Below are 18,167 nucleotides of genomic sequence, written 5' to 3'. Positions count from 1 at the left end.
CGGACTGCAGCCTTCTTTTACTGTGTCTGTCACATCAGTCAGCTGCTCGTCTGCCTTTTTTCCCTGCGCCAACTCTTTCAGATCCGGTCGCTCCCACCTGTCCTGCAGTAACGTCTGTGTTCCCGCCATTCCCCATCACCTGACCTCCCCCACCGACTTACACACCTGTTCTCCGTTTTCCCATCAGCCCAGTGGCATACACACCGGCCACTTTCTCTCGTTGCCCTCCTGCTATAGCTTTCCGACCATCTGTCCCCGGCCTGTTACTTTGCCTTATTCTACCTCCCTGGTTCTGACCTTTGCTCGTTTCGGACTAATTTTAGACTTGGACTCTCCACTTCACGTTTCTGAACTCTGATTCATGCCTTTGGGTTCAAATGAGTTTTTTGCTTTTACAAATTTTAAGATTCTTGGGAACAATATCACGAATAGCATGTGTGACGCTGTCAAAACAACTGCAGACGAAAAGAGATTTATGAAAATGACGATTTCCTTTTCACCAGTAATGAGCTAAAATCAGGACATAAGTCAGTTTCAAATTTAAAAAGCCAGATTGCCTTCTCATTTTCAAGTTAGGTTGCATCCTCTCTGATAATTTGAGGGTGAAAAATCAATTTCACACTCAGTTTCACTCATCGAGTTTCACTCACTCAGGGTCTCTCTATAGAGTCGAGTGACAGGCTTTCTCCAGTAAGCTGATTTTTTAAATGACCAACTGATGTCGAGAGAAACCTGGTTTCCTCAGGCAGATTTCTCCCGGTTTCTAATCGGCTTTTTTTGCATAACAGAGCATGGCAAAGATTTCAGACAGGGAAGATCGTATTCAGAGGGATTTTCTCCCAAATGCCAACTTAAGGTAAGTGGCACATAAGAACACGCGCCATTCATTTACCACAATCACATATAACACAACAAATCAACTGAGAGCCATGACGGAGATAAATCGTTAATATTAGTATGAAGGTTTTTTCTGAATGTGACGCCTGCGAGTACAGATGGGTCCGCAGCAACGCGGGCGCCGTAAATCCAGCTAACGACGTCCGATCGTGTGCCTGACCGGATTTCTTCGAGTACCCCTGGTTTCATAAGTGCAGGGCAGTGTCATGTTAACAGTTGACACTTTCATTTTAACTGTGTGTTTAACTATGTAACTATGTGTGTTAACTATACCTTTACAAACATGAACATACAAACAGAATGGATTTTTAAGTTCATGTTAAACAGTCAGTTTCATTTTAATGGTAGCAGCCCTGGACTTCCATAGTGTGTCCGTGCGTTTCTTTTGAGGCTTGTGCGTAGGTTCGGGGATTGTATCTGTGTGAAGGGGTAGTCATTTGGATTGACACCACCCCAGCCACCCACCCACCCACCCACCCTTATCTTCACTCACGCCGTCCCAAACTGCTGATGCGCTGGCCTCCTCTGCCTGGCGGAGCTCCTGCCGTCTGCAGAATTACTCTGCAGCACGGGCTGTTCTCTGCAGGACACGAGGGGAGCAGGTGATGTGTGTAATGAGAACAGAGGAGAGGAGACGGAGGGAGGTGAAGGGAGCGGCGAGAAAAAAGCTACAGCGGGGAGGGAGGAAGGTGGAGGAGACTGAGGGGGACTCTGCAGCAGCAGAAATGATGCAGGGGAAAGAAGTTTCAAGCTCCATTAGCTCCATTAGCAGTTGTTAACTGTAGACACACTCAACTGTTTATGAGGGAGACCCTACACATGGATAAGACATTATCTGTGTGTGTGTGTGTGTGTGTGTGTGTGTGTGTGTGTGTGTGTGTGTGTGTGTGATGGCTGGAAAAAGGCCTCAGACCAGCACACGGCAGTTTTCTTAGTGTGGCCTCCAGAGTGACAGCATTCCTCAGCCTCCATCTGTGTGGAGGGTAAACAAGGCCAAGTCTTTGTAGGCCAGGTGTGTGTGTGAGTGTGTGTGTGTACGTCACCTGTTTTTCCTCAAACAGCATGTTGATGGTTCAGGTAGGAAGGACATATGTCAGACGCTGGATCTCACTAACAGTTTGTGTCTGCAGCGTGTAACACGTGAGGAGAAAGCATTTGATTCCAAGTTCCCTCCGAGTTCTTTGGTTCGCAGGCTGCGTTAAGTTACAGCGACCTTGACCTCGCATCAGAAATATCCCCTTTTTTTTTCTTTTTTTTTTGCAGTTGGAGCTGAAGTAATCTATTGTCCCACAGAGGACGGCGGGACCCCTCCCGGTCCCTCATTGCCTGGAGTCAGATGACAAGCACTGTAAGTGATTGGATCTGGGAAGAGGCCGATGCAAACGCACACACTCATATGCACATCAATGCTGTGGTCGGAGAGATTTATTTTGAAAGGGAGCAGTTTGTGTATAGGCATGTTCATGTGTCGGTGTGTGTGTGTGTGTGTGTGTGATTGTGGCACCTGAGGTAAACTGTGGCTCTGTTATTATCACTATATGGCAGAGTTGAATATTACTTATTTCGGTAAAGTCATTTGGGAGATTTCAGACTATATCAGACAACAAAACGACACTGTGATTACCGGCTGGTTCTTTGTGGTCCACGTTCGCATCACGGCTCTCGGGATGGTAGAGTCGCTCAGCTGGTCCAGCGCCACCATGAGGTTGACGGTTGTAGATATAAGTGATTATGTCCAACAGCGATTGGATGGACAGCCATGAAACCTGGTTCAGACTTCCTGTTTCCCTCAGAATGAATTGTAATAACTTTGGCGACTCTGACTTTTCCCTGTAGCGCCATCATCGGGTCGACATTTTTCTATGAACAAATAGCGGCAAAACTAACGACGCTCCCATCGGCCTCAGCTGTACTCTGTGTTTAGCGCTAATTAGCGAATCTTAGCATGCTAACGCGCTAAAATGAGCTGGTGAACATGGTAAACACCGAAAACTGTTAGACATGCTGCTAGCTTTTAGCTCAAAGCAGCGCTTTGCAGTGCTGTCGGATCCCCCGTTGTGGTCTTAGACTCTTGAGGCATTTTCCAACCTGCGTTGTTTACTCCGGTTGGATCAGACTCTGGTTTGTTTTCCCCTCCGCATGATTTGTTTGGGCAGATCTGAATACGGCAGTTGCGCTCGGGTGCAGTATAACCACGCTCACTCCTATAATCCTGGAGCGCTTCCTTTGTGGTGGGAGCGTGATCTGACCCCGATCTGATCAGGACCACAAAGAACAGCCTACAAGTTTGAGCTAAACGAGCACCTGTGGCCAGCTGTGCATTGCATTCTGGGATCTGGATGAGCGGAGTCAGCAGTTGCTAGCAGCCAGCCTGGGAATGAATCCAGGTCCGACGTGGACTCTGGGCAGATATTTGGATCTATCTATTTTGGATCTTCTTCTTGTCTTAAGTTCCTCACTGCCGCCTCAGACGCCTCTGACCGATGAGTAGAGCGAACGCTCTCACCAGTGATGCATTTCGCTTCGCCTGATTTGCTTCTGTGTGAAAAGAAACCGAACCAAAGGGGGAAACGCAGCGAGTTAACAACCCTTCCAGACAGAAGCAAAACAAACTGGAGCTCAGTAAACGCCGTTAGCCTGGTTTTTAATACCGAGCATGCTACCATAGATGCAGGTTTGACAAACTAAACACACTCTCTGTATGCACACATGCGGCACCATAAAGCTTCAAACACAAGAACAAGGAACTTCTTTACTTTTGTGGCCTCTGATGTTTTTAAACCTAAAATATCTGTTCTGCTATGATTACACCACGATTTTATACGCTTACCCGCGAACATGCTCTTATTTACACGCGACGATAAGACCACTTTCCTGCCGGCTTTGTAAGGTCAAGGGGGCCAGAGATTTTGGCAAAGCTCGAATAAAACCGCGTCATTTTCTGGCAGGAAACGAGCATAACAAATGTATGAATGCATTTTCACAAGAGCCACAAGGGTCAAACAAAACAAAACTGCCTCCACACTGAGATAAAGTAAACTGGAAAGGCAGCTATTGCCTTCCTGGGGTTTCTAACACTTTCAGCATTTACTCTCATGACTCTTGCAGTTGCTTAATGAATCCTTCCTTTAGTGTCCACACTTAGGTTAACATGTAAATGCTTGAGTTTGGATGTCAGTGTGTGTATAGTGTAGATGTGTGAGGCATTTTAAGTCCTGGATCTGCAGGATTTTTAGCAAACTTTAAACACCCCGAGTTTACAGTTACGAGGAGGGAACAAAGCTCTCAAGTTAAACCATCACAAAGCAGTAAAGCCGGCACGAGCATGAAAAGTTTCCATTCCTTGTTTGGTTGTGCTCTTTAATTTAGTCTAGAGTTTCTGTGAACAAAAAGCAATTCTGCACAGTAATGTGGTCCATTGAACCAAGTTTACATGACCCTAAACCTCTTCTCCAAATGATAAACATTCTGAGCACATTCAAACATCTAATGGTCCCATTACCTTCTGCAAAACAACTGTACACGTTACGACCAATCACAAAGTGTTTGCAGTTTTCTCAGTCTCAACGAAAGACACGTTGAAGGGGCGGGACGGTGATTTTTCATGTCAAAAGTCAAATTTTCTTGTCACGTCTGGGGGCTTGGTGTTTGACAGATGTGACTGGGAGGGTGTAAGATACTGCATTATGGGAAGTGTGTTTTTAGAGGCTGACTCACACTAAAGGAAAAAATCCGGATATATCGACCTCTGCTGCAACGACTCAGAGCATTCTTTCACTATCACAAGTCCCCCTAACTTTATGGAAGTGCAACACTGAACCACTGCAGTGCTTTTTAGAGTGAACCTGATACCCCAGTATCTGGTGGACCCTTCCTTTCCCTCCTTTAAAGCCTGATTTCCCAGCAGAGCAAGTGTCTCCTGCTGATTTCCCAACCACACAGCTGCACTTCTTTCCTGTTTCAGTGTATCTGCAAGTTGTTCTGTCATGTTGACGGCGCTGCCGTGCTCACATCGTCACAACTCATCCTGAGATAACCAGTGGTTGTGCTGCGACTCGTTGTCCTGCCGGCAGTTTTCCTCTGAAAAGGTGTCAGTTGTGCGTGTGACGGGGACACGCCTGCTCCGCTGTTTCGTCGGTCGTAAAGAGCGAAAGGAAAAACACTCCTGCACCGCACCGTGTCACCACCGAAACCAGAAGTCACTGGAACCTGGCCATGTCTCCCCGATCAGCTGAGTGTTTTTCGACTCAGCTAACGAGAAGCATAACCTGGAGAGTCCCGGCGCTGTCGTCCCGAGTTTATCCTCGCGGTTCTTCTGTCAGCCTGAATGAGTCTGGCCCCTGCCCTCTGACCTCTGCGACTGAAGACTACTTCTCACGCTCAGAGCTCATGGACGTGTTACTGCAAGAGAGCAGGAAACGATGCAGCCAATCTGCCTCGCCGCTGCCCGTATCCCTAGAAATGACGTCCGTATGAAACAAATCAGGACTTCAGGATTCATGGCTAATGGCAACATTCAGCGGCCAACGCAGGAAGAAGAGTGTCCTTCATGTGGCAAGAAGGACAGTTAGGGTGCGTTTCACGCAGAAGGCCAGAGTTCACGTCCTGTCACAGATCTGCAGTCACCTTCTTATCGACTGCAACCACGATCTCACTCTTTACCTTAACAAGTTTTAGTTGCCTGACCATAAACCTGCGTAGATTTCTTTGGCCGCCTGAGGGGAGTGTGCACAAGAAAATAGTCTGATGCATAGCAACACATATGATGATGATTGAGGAACTGCCATTTTTACTTTTTGCACAGATTCAAGAAACAAGACACAACGTGTGAGTAAGTTAGCTTTAGAGGAGCTGGAAGGTAAACTGGAGGTCAGTAAAGACAAAATGCTCTTTAAAAGAACATCGTTACCGAGCATAATCTGGGGTTTGGCAGAATTGTCCAGTATTTTATTGTATTTGCAAACTTGTGGCTTAAATGAGTCTTGTCATCACTCTCAGACCTCTTCTTTTCCGCCTCAGACCTGACTCCTGTCTCCTGACTCCTGTCTCCTGACTCCTGTCTCCTGTCTCCTAACTCCTGACCCCTGTCTCCTGACTCCTGACTCCTGTCTCCTGTCTCTTGACTCCTGTCTCCTGACTCTTGACTCCTGTCTCCTGACTCCTGTCTCCTGTCTCCAGTCTCCTAACTCCTGACTCCTGTCTCCTGACTCCTGTCTCCTGACTCCTGTCCCCTGTCCCCTGTCTCCTGACTCCTGTCCCCTGTCTCCTGACTCCTGACTCCTGTCTCCTGACTCCTGACTCCTGTCTCCTGACTCCTGTCTCCTGACTCCTGACTCCTGACTCCTGACTCCTGACTCCTGTCTCCTGTCTCCTGACTCCTGACTCCTGACTCCTGACTCCTGTCTCCTGACTCCTGTCTCCTGACTCCTGACTCCTGACTCCTGTCTCCTGACTCCTGTCTCCTGACTCCTGTCTCCTGTCTCCTGACTCCTGACTCCTGTCTCCTGTCTCCTGTCTCCTGACTCCTGACTCCTGACTCCTGTCTGTGTGAGGTTGCCCCACGCTCTCTGTTAGCGCCGTAAAAAAAGTAAAAAGTCAGTGCGTGTTGTTCCTGAAAAAAAATCAAATCATCCATCCTCTCATCATCCAACCAAGTTTCAAATCAGCTGCACTTTTTTCACTATGTCCACCACCTCAGTCAGCTCTTTCTTTTGTTTAGAGAGAAGAAACTCAGAGAAATAACAAAGCCAGGATTCAAGTGCAGTCTAGAGATGGCATCGCATATTTCCAACATTTCATTTCCAGTGCCCGAGAGTTAGGACATAGACATAGTATTTCCATATTTCTCTTTTTACACATCTCTTTTTTTTTTCCCATTTCACACACACAACTTTTTTTTTTTTTTTTTTTTTTTCTCATTTGCTCTTTTTTTTTTTTCTTTCTCATTTCTTTCTCACCTTTCCCCTCCAAATCATTTTGTTCTCATCATTCTCCATCTCATCATTCATCTGGGTGCTGGGACATGTCCTGATTTCATTTCATGTCCATTTGGTTGTTTTGTTTTTTTTGATGGACTGTGAATGGTAACCATGCTTTATAATGTACATTTGTTATGGAGATGCATTATGGGAAGTGTATGAAAACTACTAACCGGGGTTCATCAAGTGAACACAATTCAGACATCTTCACTGGTTCTTACGGAACGCCTCGTGTCCTCCCGGTAAAGATGAACCGCAACAGATACCGGAAGCTTTGCTGCACGTTGGGCAACGTATGTGGATAAACTCTAGATACAATCTAATACACTTCAATGTACAGTTAACACCCCAGAACCGTCCGAAGGCGATAAAAGATACAGAAGTCAAAAACATGACTGAATAAATTAACACATGATATTGTTTTCATTGTTTTAAAGAGGAAACATAAAGCCTTGTACTTTTTCTTTAACCTCTAGTCCGTTGGTCAAAAAGAAAATATAAAACTTCATTTATTTTACTTTTTCTATTTATATTTCATTAGTTCTTTCTATATCTCACAGTTAAATCACTGGGTTTAGTTCATTTGAACTTTTTCCACAAAGCTGAGGACATGGATTCTAAACCTACATTCAGATTTGATAAAAATTAAATCAAACCTAAACCCTAGTCACAGAAATAATACACGAAGACACACCTGATCACTTTGCTTTTAAATGTTGTTTTAAAAAATACTTAAAAGTAAGAAATGCACATTTCAATAAGCACCTATTATTTCTGACTTAACTAACTGTTAAAATGCCATTAAATTTGGTGAAGGCCACATAATGACTTGTTTAGGACTTGAATCACAAAGTCCGGGACTTGGACTTGTTGGTCTTGACTTGGGACTTCTGAACCCAGACTAGAGACCCACTTGTGACTTGCAAAACAATTACTTTTCTCCCGCCTCTGATAGACTGGGTATTAGTCTGCCAGTATATAAACAAATGTTTGATACTTTACGAGCCTCGAGCTCATCTGTCCCTTGAGATCTCAGGTTCCTCAGTTCCTGGCAACACTGGAGACATTCCTGCTTTGAGGCTGTTGTTGACAGATACTTATGATGAAGCTTTGGGGGGGGGGGGCACTTGACCCCCACAAAACCTCCTCCAGAGGGAAACTGATGGACATTTTTCACTATTGTCTAAACAATGAATGAATTAATAAAAACAAATCGGAAGATTAATGGAAACTAGAAATAATCATTAGTTGCAGCCCTGCTGTCTTTTCGTGAATAACATATACATGAAGTAGAAAACAGGCAGTCTATTCCTCTAGAGAAAGGAAAGGAGGGATGGGTGTAAAACACCTTTATCATCCCTCACAGAGTTGAATTTAGCTGGAGACTAAAATCCCAAGGAGGCCTCCTCAGAGTGTATTTTTTTGTGGTATAAGGGGCCACAGCCCGTCCTGGGGCCGGTGAGCGGCCGGTGAGATAAGCGCATGGATTCCATTAAACACGTCGTGCTGACGTCGTGCTTAACGCCGATTTAGGCTGAAAAGGGCAGAGAGAACATGATGTCAAGATGTGTATCATGTTTCTGTCTCAGTTATGTCAAAGAGGGGAGGTGTTGGCTTAGAAAAGCAAAGACTTACAGACAGTGTGAAAGGCCCCCCGACCCCTTACACACATATATATAGGAGCAAGACCCCCAGATTTAAAGGGCCACGATTCATTTGGCATCTATTTTTACTCATTTATGTCTCTTTTTGTTCCTTTTGTGTCTCTTTTCAGTTCTTTTGCGTCTATTTTCACTCATTTTGTGTCTCTTTGTGGTCAGTTTGTCGGCCTTGTAGTCATTTTCTGTCAAGTCATGTCGTTTTATGTCTCTTTGTAGCTGATTTGCATCTGTATTTACTCATTTTTCGTCCCTTTGAAGTAGTGTGATTGACTTTCAGACATGAAATCTTAGCTGTGGGCTCTGGTCCAGGGGCCCCCTGACCCCTTGGGCCCCTGGCCTTTGCCTGGTAGGCCCGTTCAGTTATCCATCACTGCTAAGAGGTCAGTGAAGTCTGTACTTCTGTATGAGTGTCTTGACTTTACGTACAGTTTGTGGGCTATGTTGCAGGAGTAGCAGCACTTTTAAAAAGATCAACAGGTGTAAGAGTCCAAGCGCAGGCCACAGGTGAGACTTCAGCGATGTGATCGCAAGTGGCTGAAGAATCGATGTTTTTATAAGGTACAACAAATGATTTATTATAAAAACATAAACACTGCGACCTTCCCATTATTGCTCTGTATAGCAAAGTCACAGTCGCCGTCGGTTTGTACGGCAGGACTCCTGTCAAACATAAACCCAGCTTTAGCCAACTAATCGCTACGTCGATCAACAGAAAAAGAAATCAACAATTTAAACAATAGATTTATAGGTTTAAGTAATTGATCAAATAAAGTAGACAAAGTTTTGGATTTTTTAACTGTTGTGAGAAAAACTAGAAGTTCAAAGACACCTTGGGCACAAGACAACACGTGATGCACATTTTCCCTATTTTCTGTCATTTCACAGACTAAACGCTTGAGAGACTAATAGAAAACGCATAATCAAAAAAATCACTGGTTCTTTAGCAGCCCTAGCTGGGCTGGAGCATGAAAGTGCTGAGCAAGTCTGTGGCATTTTCCAGTTAGACTGTGACGTTGGTTGTGTGCAGGAGTTTGGGCTCATGGTGACCAACTCCTAATGGAACCATTATTATAGTGATTCATCTGCTGGCAACCGTGACTAACCACAGCAAACCTAGTGGTGAATTTGGCCATTAAGTTTATTGATCAAAGTGAAAGGGGAATTTTTGACCAGAGCGTGACGTTTAATAAAAGGTCACCAAAATCCACTGCGGACCACGAATACCCCAACCTAACGCCGTAACAACGGTAGCCGTGGAGAACTCTTCTTCTGCACCAAAATGTTGGATAAATGAAAAATGAATTTTGAAAATGTTGGTTTTGAAAAGTTACTAAAATTGTCAACCCAAGGAACGTGCCAAAGGGGGTCAGGGGGCTCCTGGTCATCACCTACAAAATATCCAAGAAAGAGACACAAAACAACACCAAAGAGATGCAAAACATGTCCAAAGAGATACAAAACAACCACAGAGACATAAAACATGTCCAAAGAGATACAAAACGACCACGAAGAGACACAAAATGGCCACAAACAACACGGCTGCATGGTTTGTGGCTGTTTTCCGTCTCTTTCAGTGTGGGTGACTTGCTCCTTTAAGAGGGATGGGGCGTCCTTTTACATGTCTTTGCCCCAGGGGGCCTGGTGTGTTACAATCCGTCCTCGGACGTCAGAAAGGTGTGTGGGTAGAGGAGGGTTCAAATGCCGTTCGATGATCTGACAAGCACTTTGTTTGTAGGACGGATGTAAATTCTGTGTTTGACTTCCCGTTACAAGATTGCAGATAAACACAAAAAAGTGATAATACACTCCAAGTCAGGCTGTTGTGGTTGGGCAGAGGGTTTCATGTACATGGTGGTGGACTCTTTCATGTGCTGCTATCTAGCTGATGTCTTTCTGATATGGCTATTAAGAGCTCTGGAGAACGTTTCGGGTCACCCAGCTGACACTGATACTTCTGTTAAAGAGATAAGAGTTCACCCCCAGTGTCACTGCAGGCATTCAAATACTCAACACCTTTGTTTATAAACCGGGCCATAAAAGCGTCATTGGAATTCTGCCTGTGAGCACAAGAACAAAGTTAAAAATAGTAGAAATAAAGGAGAAATTCTGTGTCATTCTTTAAATAAAGCCGCCCTGTAAAAAGCACGGAAACTTCCTCCCTCCAACCAAAAACCTCGGCTGCTACAAAGACTCCTCAGTGTGGAGCACGGTAGGTCTGTGACGGCAGCTTTCAAGGCCAGTGCAGCAGCAGTAGTGGGCACAAGTTTTAAGGGCTCTAATGTCCAATCGGGAGGCTACATATGAATTCCTAACACACACATCGCATGTAGTTTTTAACAGTAAAACTTCCAGGACCACCATGAAAAGACCAAAGCCAACACCGAATGTCTCCCACTAACAGGCATCAGCCTGATGTATCTGAGCCATAGAGCTCAGTTTTTGTGTAGAAACTATTAAAACACGTCGGTGCGTCACACTGTCGCACCGGGTGACATGTTCCGTCATCACCACGAACACACACACTGTAATTTATTCTGACTCAGTCCCACACACACACACACACACACACACACACCGTCCCGCTGCAGCGAAATACTCGCTAGGGCACCAAAATGGCCAGGTTTTTCTCAAACAAAAGTGCTTTGTTGGACGTGCTGTCCTGGCTCCCGGGAGTGGATGTGAATGACGGTTTGTCGGTTTGGGAAAGTTACATGAATTTTTGGGCACGGACCTCCCCAATCTGACATCAGAGAGGTGTGGGCGGAGGGGGTTTCTGAGGCTCTGATGGAGAGTACTTGTGCCTGAGGAGTGTGCAGACACGCTGGCAGCTCTGTAAGGCTCTACTTAGCTTTTAGCTAAATACATCAGCATGCTAACACGTTTCACGAGTGACAGTGCTATTACAGCGCCAAGAGTGTCTACTATTTCATTTTAGCATTATAGCCGTTAATGGCTAATTAGCACTAAACACAAATTACCGCCGAGGCTGATGGGACGACCCTGTCTCCTAGAGATTACATTTACGTACAACTAAGTTGCGACATCAAATGCGTTTTGAAGGCAACGTAATTGTGTCCGGATTGCATTTTCTACGTATTTGGCTGGTCACAATTATGTTGATACCAAACGTATTGGTAAAATGTTCACTGACAACGTGTAGGAGACTGGGTCGGATGGGTAAGTCATTAGTTTGCATAAATTAAATTTAAACCTGATGATAGCGCTTGATGGGAATTAAAAAGATCACCAACGTTATTGCAGTTCATGGGGACATGTTTCAAGGCAATCCATCCAATAGTTGTTGAGGCATTTCACAAAAAGTGGTAGATGTGAATGCTGGTGCCTCTAGAGGAACAGCCAGAGGATCACCAAAGTAAGGGTTCATCCTCTGGGAACCATGAATATCTCTGTAAAATTTCATCACAATCCATCTAATAGTTGTTGAGATATTTCGGTGTGGACTGAGTGACACTGCCATCCGTAGAGCCATGGAGCTTGCACGGCTACAAATGCATCCACCAACACCTCTGGAGCTCTTTAATTAACATGTCGTAACAGGGGTTTGCGGTGAACGACAGCTGGTAGCAGGGATTTCTTGGAGTCTTTTTATCGCAGTGAGGTTGACAGAGACCGTTACTGAAACCTGTGCCCACAGCCCTACTTTGATACTGCGGTTGATGTCCAAACATCGACTCCCGCCAACACGTAGCAGCTTTTCAATTAGAGCTCCAGCTGCTGCTCCGCGGGTCGGACCTTTGAGCCATGGTACGGATATGCATCTACGGATGTCGTTGTTGGTCCACCACTGTGGTCCAGACCCAAACATCCCAACAGCTGCTGGATGGATTGTTGTTAAATTTTCTACAGACAGTCATGGTCCCCCGAGGATGAATTCTACTGACTTGATGCTCTGACTTTTCCTCTAGCGCCACCAGCAGTTAACTTTTCCACTTATCCTCTGAAATATCTCAAGATCTACTTCATGTATCGGCATAAAGTTTTGTATAGACCTTAATGGTTCTCAGACGATATATCCTGTTGACTTTGGTGGTCACTTATCTTTTCATCTAGCGCCGGCATCCGGTCAAAATTTCAGTTTGTTCAATACTTTGGTTTATGACAGTAAAGAAGCCTACAAGTCCTTTGCTAACGCCTCTGCTTGTTTAGCACGCAGAGGCCGAGTCCTTCCTCGTCTCAGAAGCAAAAATTATCCTGTCCTGATAATGAAACCTTTGAATTTCTCAGTCATGCCAGTGAAGCACACAGGCACCAGGCAACCCTTTCCAGGATATATGACACTTCAGGATCTGACAGTCTCAACCCCTCACCCTACCTCCCATCCCTCACCCCGCCTTCCCCCAACCTTCCCCATTGTGAGGAGGAAATTTACGACGCTTTCTCTCACTGAACCGCTCTCCTGTCTCTTTTAACGGCTTGCCTTGACCCTGAGAAGAGCCATACGGTTAGAAGTTAATCTGGTTCTTCATCCCAGCATGGCTCTGTGTTTTAAAAAGAAGGGAAGGGCTGTGTATGCAGGGCTGTGTCCTTTATACCCCCTCACAAAGTGTCAGAGGTGAAAGCTAAAGGTTAAAGTTCAGCACCGGTCACAGCCGAATGCTACATATGATAAGAAACAGGTTAGTACCTCGAGCTTTAGGGTTACATCTCATTTCCCCTCCTTCATGGGTTTCTTGCTTTCTAAACAGTGTAAAATTAGGATTAAACCCATTAAAGATGTAGCCTCTTTACCTACACTTCAGTTGCAGTCGATGCGGACTTCTGGGTTTTATTCCACCGATCACAGTGTGATATCCTAAAAAGAACAGTTCAAGAGTTTGGGAAATAGACATATTTGTTTTCTTTCCAAGAGTTAAACAAGAAGATGAGCACTATTTTTGTGTAAGTAAAGAGATGGGAGCCCGTGGCCGATTAGCTTAGCTTAGCATAAAGACCGGAAACAGGTGGAAACAGCTAGCCTGGCTCTGTCCAAAGTACCATTAGACTAAGGTCTACAGCCATTCTAGCACCTCTGCGAGGATGTACTTAGCACGCTAACAGCTCACAATGACAATGCTAACATGCTGATGTTTAGCAGTTATCGTGTTCACCATCTCAGGTTAGCAGGTTAGCATGCTGACATTTTGTTAATTGGCACAAAACTCAAACTCAGACAGAGGCAGATGTGAATGTCATTAGTTTTGCAGGTATTTGTTCATAAACCAAAGCAGGACTGCAACTAACAATTATTTTCATTATCGATTGATTAACAATTAATTTCTCAATTCATCATTTTGTCTATAGAAATTTTTTAAATAGTAAAAAACTGGCAGGGGTTGAAAACATTTTATGGTAGCAGTGATTTCCGGGGGTCTTTTCATCTCAGGGAGGTTGACAGGTACGGTGGCCCTCACTAAAACCTGGGCTCAGCGACCATATGTGTCTGGCAATGCTGCAGCTGCAGTATCGGGCGAATGGATACACTGATGTTTTGTCCTGTGTCCACATGTATGCTGTGGACTTTTTAATCACTGACTAATGGTGATGGAGAGGGGGTCCATGTGCAACACGGGCCCCTCCTCTGTACTCGACTGAGGAAACTATGTCACAGAACAGGAGGAAAAAGTGCATTTGATGGGGACTATTTTCAGCGGCGGATGAATCTACATTTGGTGCTGTAGGGAGTGTTTGTGGCAGCAGGACGGTGTGTGTGTGTGTGTGGGGGGGACTGAGTCTAAATAAACTACAGTGTGTGTGTTATTCATGGTGATGAAGGAACAGTGTGTTTTTAACAGTTTGAGGAAACAATGGAGCTCTATGGCTCTGAGGAATCAGATGTATCAGGCAGTGTAATACGGTAAACAGTATACCTGCTAAACACCTGCATGTTTGCATTTAGTCTTGCTGAACATCCACCACGCTAGCATTTTACTTGCAATATTGAAGATGCCTCAATGGATCATTCTGGTGTGTTTTTAACTGGGGTCTTTCCTTTCATAGGTTTCATTCCTGTCGGTCGTAATAAACTACATTCATGGCTGAGATGTAAAAGGAAGCCTGACCGGGCGGAAGATCCGAGACAGGACTGTGGATGTCATGTTCAGAAACCCGGCAGCAGTGTTTTGTGTCTGGCGGCTTCCGCCACGGTGGTTGATTAAACTGCGGCCCCTCGGAATTTTATTTGGTTGGACAGTGAACATCGCCTGTAAATATTTTCACCTCGGATAAATGTTTTTGCTTCATTTTATATTTCTGCTAAACGGGAAAGTTCAGAAAAACCTGTCCTCGGGAAAGGTGTTTGCTGCACGATTAGTGGTGAAAACACACGCGCGCACACACACGCACGCACACACACACACACGCACACACACGCACACACACACGCACACACACACACACACACAGACTATTTAGAGGAACATTGCCTTTAAGCCCCAGCCAGTAGATGGCCAATGCATTACTCAACAAGACAGAAACTTCTATTCATGAGTCAAATACAGAGACCTCCTCTTCATTAACATCTAAACCCACATTTTTCTGAACACAGTAGAAAAACATACACACAGCCACAAACTCATTTAAACTGTTGTTTCCTGATCACCGATAATTTACACAAATTGAAATGGACTGTGTGTGTGTGTGTGTGTGTGTCACTGCAGAGACTCAACCCCCCTTTTCATTTGGGGGGGTTGACATGGGCAACTGCAGGCTGCAGTCTGTGTGTGTGTGTATGTGTGTGTGTGTGTGTGTGTGTGTGTGTGTGTGGGGGGGACTGAGTCTAAATAAACTACAGTGTGTGTGTTATTCATGGTGATGAAGGAACAGTGTGTTTTTAACAGTTTGAGGAAACAATGGAGCTCTATGGCTCTGAGGAATCAGATGTATCAGGCAGTGTAATACGGTAAACAGTATACCTGCTAAACACCTGCATGTTTGCATTTAGTCTTGCTGAACATCCACCACGCTAGCATTTTACTTGCAATATTGAAGATGCCTCAATGGATCATTCTGGTGTGTTTTTAACTGGGGTCTTTCCTTTCATAGGTTTCATTCCTGTCGGTCGTAATAAACTACATTCATGGCTGAGATGTAAAAGGAAGCCTGACCGGGCGGAAGATCCGAGACGGGACTGTGGATGTCATGTTCAGAAACCCGGCAGCAGTGTTTTGTGTCTGGCGGCTTCCGCCACGGTGGTTGATTAAACTGCGGCCCCTCGGAATTTTATTTGGTTGGACAGTGAACATCGCCTGAAAATATTTTCACCTCGGATAAATGTTTTTGCTTCATTTTATATTTCTGCTAAACGGGAAAGTTCAGAAAAACCTGTCCTCGGGAAAGGTGTTTGCTGCACGATTAGTGGTGAAAACACACACACACGCACGCACGCACGCACACACACACACACACACACACACACACACACACACACACACACACACACACACGCACACACACACACACACACACACACACACACACACACACACACACACACACAGACTATTTAGAGGAACATTGCCTTTAAGCCCCAGCCAGTAGATGGCCAATGCATTACTCAACAAGACAGAAACTTCTATTCATGAGTCAAATACAGAGACCTCCTCTTCATTAACATCTAAACCCACATTTTTCTGCACACAGTAGAAAAACATACACACAGCCACAAACTCATTTAAACTGTTGTTTCCTGATCACCGATAATTTACACAAATTGAAATGGACTGTGTGTGTGTGTGTGTGTGTGTGTCACTGCAGAGACTCAACCCCCCTTTTCATTTGGGGGGGTTGACATGGGCAACTGCAGGCTGCAGTCTGTGTGTGTGTGTGTGTGTGTGTGTGTGTGTGTGTGTGTGTGTGTGTGCGTGTGTGTAGAGGGTGGGTGCCGGGGTAAGGGGTGGGGGTCAGGGTGGAGCCGCCAAGTCTAAGCCAGCACACAGAGAGGGGTTGTTGGGCTGAGAGTCGCTCCCAGCCCTGGCGCTCTGGGCTCTAAATCACCGGGGCTCGGCTGCACAGCATGGTCGACCACAACTATGATAACTCTCACAAGTATGATGGTCTGCAGCGACGGAAGGCGAGCGAGCGCGCGAGCGAGTCTGAGGAAAGAGAACCAAACCCCCGTTTACAGGGGACTACCGAGGCAACTGCGGTTGTCTGTATTTCGATGGACGCCATGTGTCGATCAATCAAATCAAAATGTGGCAACGTAGGCAATTCACGGTAGAAGATGCAGTTGTTTATAAAGAGTCAAAATCTGAAGTGAGGAGAACCTGCAGTCAGAGACAGACTTCACCTTTCGGTAACTGCCTGAGACTGAACACATAAAATATATTATATGTAAAATAATGTTCTTATCTTAAAATTTCTTTCTTGCATTGAAGAAAGATGAAGATGGTGATTGGAAGGGATGATACTATGATGGAAAAATACTCCGTTAACGGGAGAGTTTTACTTAAAGGTGCCCTCCGGAGTTTCCCTGTAAACAGTTTATAAGTTATATTTACTTTCAGTGTTTTCTCACAACAACACGTTGTGTTTATCGTTGGGGTTTAACCCACATGATGAGTTTCCTCATAAAACCTCATAAGATTTGAATGAAACAGCCGATTTTCTCAAACATTTCAACTTGTGCATTGTTTACATCCACGCCTGCCAGCTGGCAGTCCTCTTCCTCATCGCCTCTGTTGGCGCATTACTGCGCTCGTCCACGTATACGACACAAACAAAACAGGGAGCCACTCATGGAAAGCATTTCTCTGAAGGGCTACTAATGGCCAGAACCTCCACGAGGCACCTCTAAGCACAAGGATTACAAGTGTTAACGATAAAACATACAGAGCCGCAACTAGTTGACCCACAGGTTATTTTCTTGACGAACCAATCGATCGTTTGCTCCATAAAATGTCAGGAAAAGTGTGAAAAAATCCCCATCGCAATTTCAGAGAGCCCAAGGTGTCGTAATCGAATGTCCCCTATCTGTCCAAGACCCAAAGATATTCAGTTTCCTATGATGGCAAATGAGTAATAACAGTACGTCCTCTCATTTGAGAAGCTGGAACCAGCTGTTTGGCATTTGTTCAGCTGCCGTTGTTGTGAAAGGCCACTTCCAGAGGTTTTTTTAAATATGATACTATTGGAATATTGTGCATAAACATCCCAGCAGCGCTTTAATTTTGTGGCCGGTTGAGGTGGAGCCAACTGTTCCCACTCCATAAGCCTCATTCGTGTTTTATTAACCGATGACAGTTTCCAGCAAATGGAGACACTCAAGTAAAGTACAAGTACTTCAAAATGTTCTTAAGTGCACCCACTTTCAGTCGGCCTCCTCAAAACCGGTAGCGTTCATTCGGCCATATTCTCAGTCAGGGCAAGGTCCCCGTGTCCGGGCCCCCGAATCACTAACACTGGGGATCAGGATCAGCGCCGCCAAACACAGATGCTACATGGCATCTCAACTGCTGTTTTTCCAACAATTTGTGAAAAAAACAAAACAAAACACAAAAAGCAGAGTCTCCAGCAGGACAGTGACCCTAACAATGCACCGAAGCCGCGCCAGGCCCTGTCTGAAATCCTGGGTTAGGACCCCTATCACCAGACCTCAACCCCACCACACCGATTGCATTTCATCCAGTCTCTG

This window comes from Xiphias gladius, chromosome 20 (assembly GCF_016859285.1).
Source record: "Xiphias gladius isolate SHS-SW01 ecotype Sanya breed wild chromosome 20, ASM1685928v1, whole genome shotgun sequence".
NCBI classification, from domain to species: Eukaryota; Metazoa; Chordata; class Actinopteri; order Istiophoriformes; family Xiphiidae; genus Xiphias; species Xiphias gladius.
The sequence above is the reverse complement of the archived record's forward strand: the minus strand, read 5'-3'. Positions refer to the sequence as shown.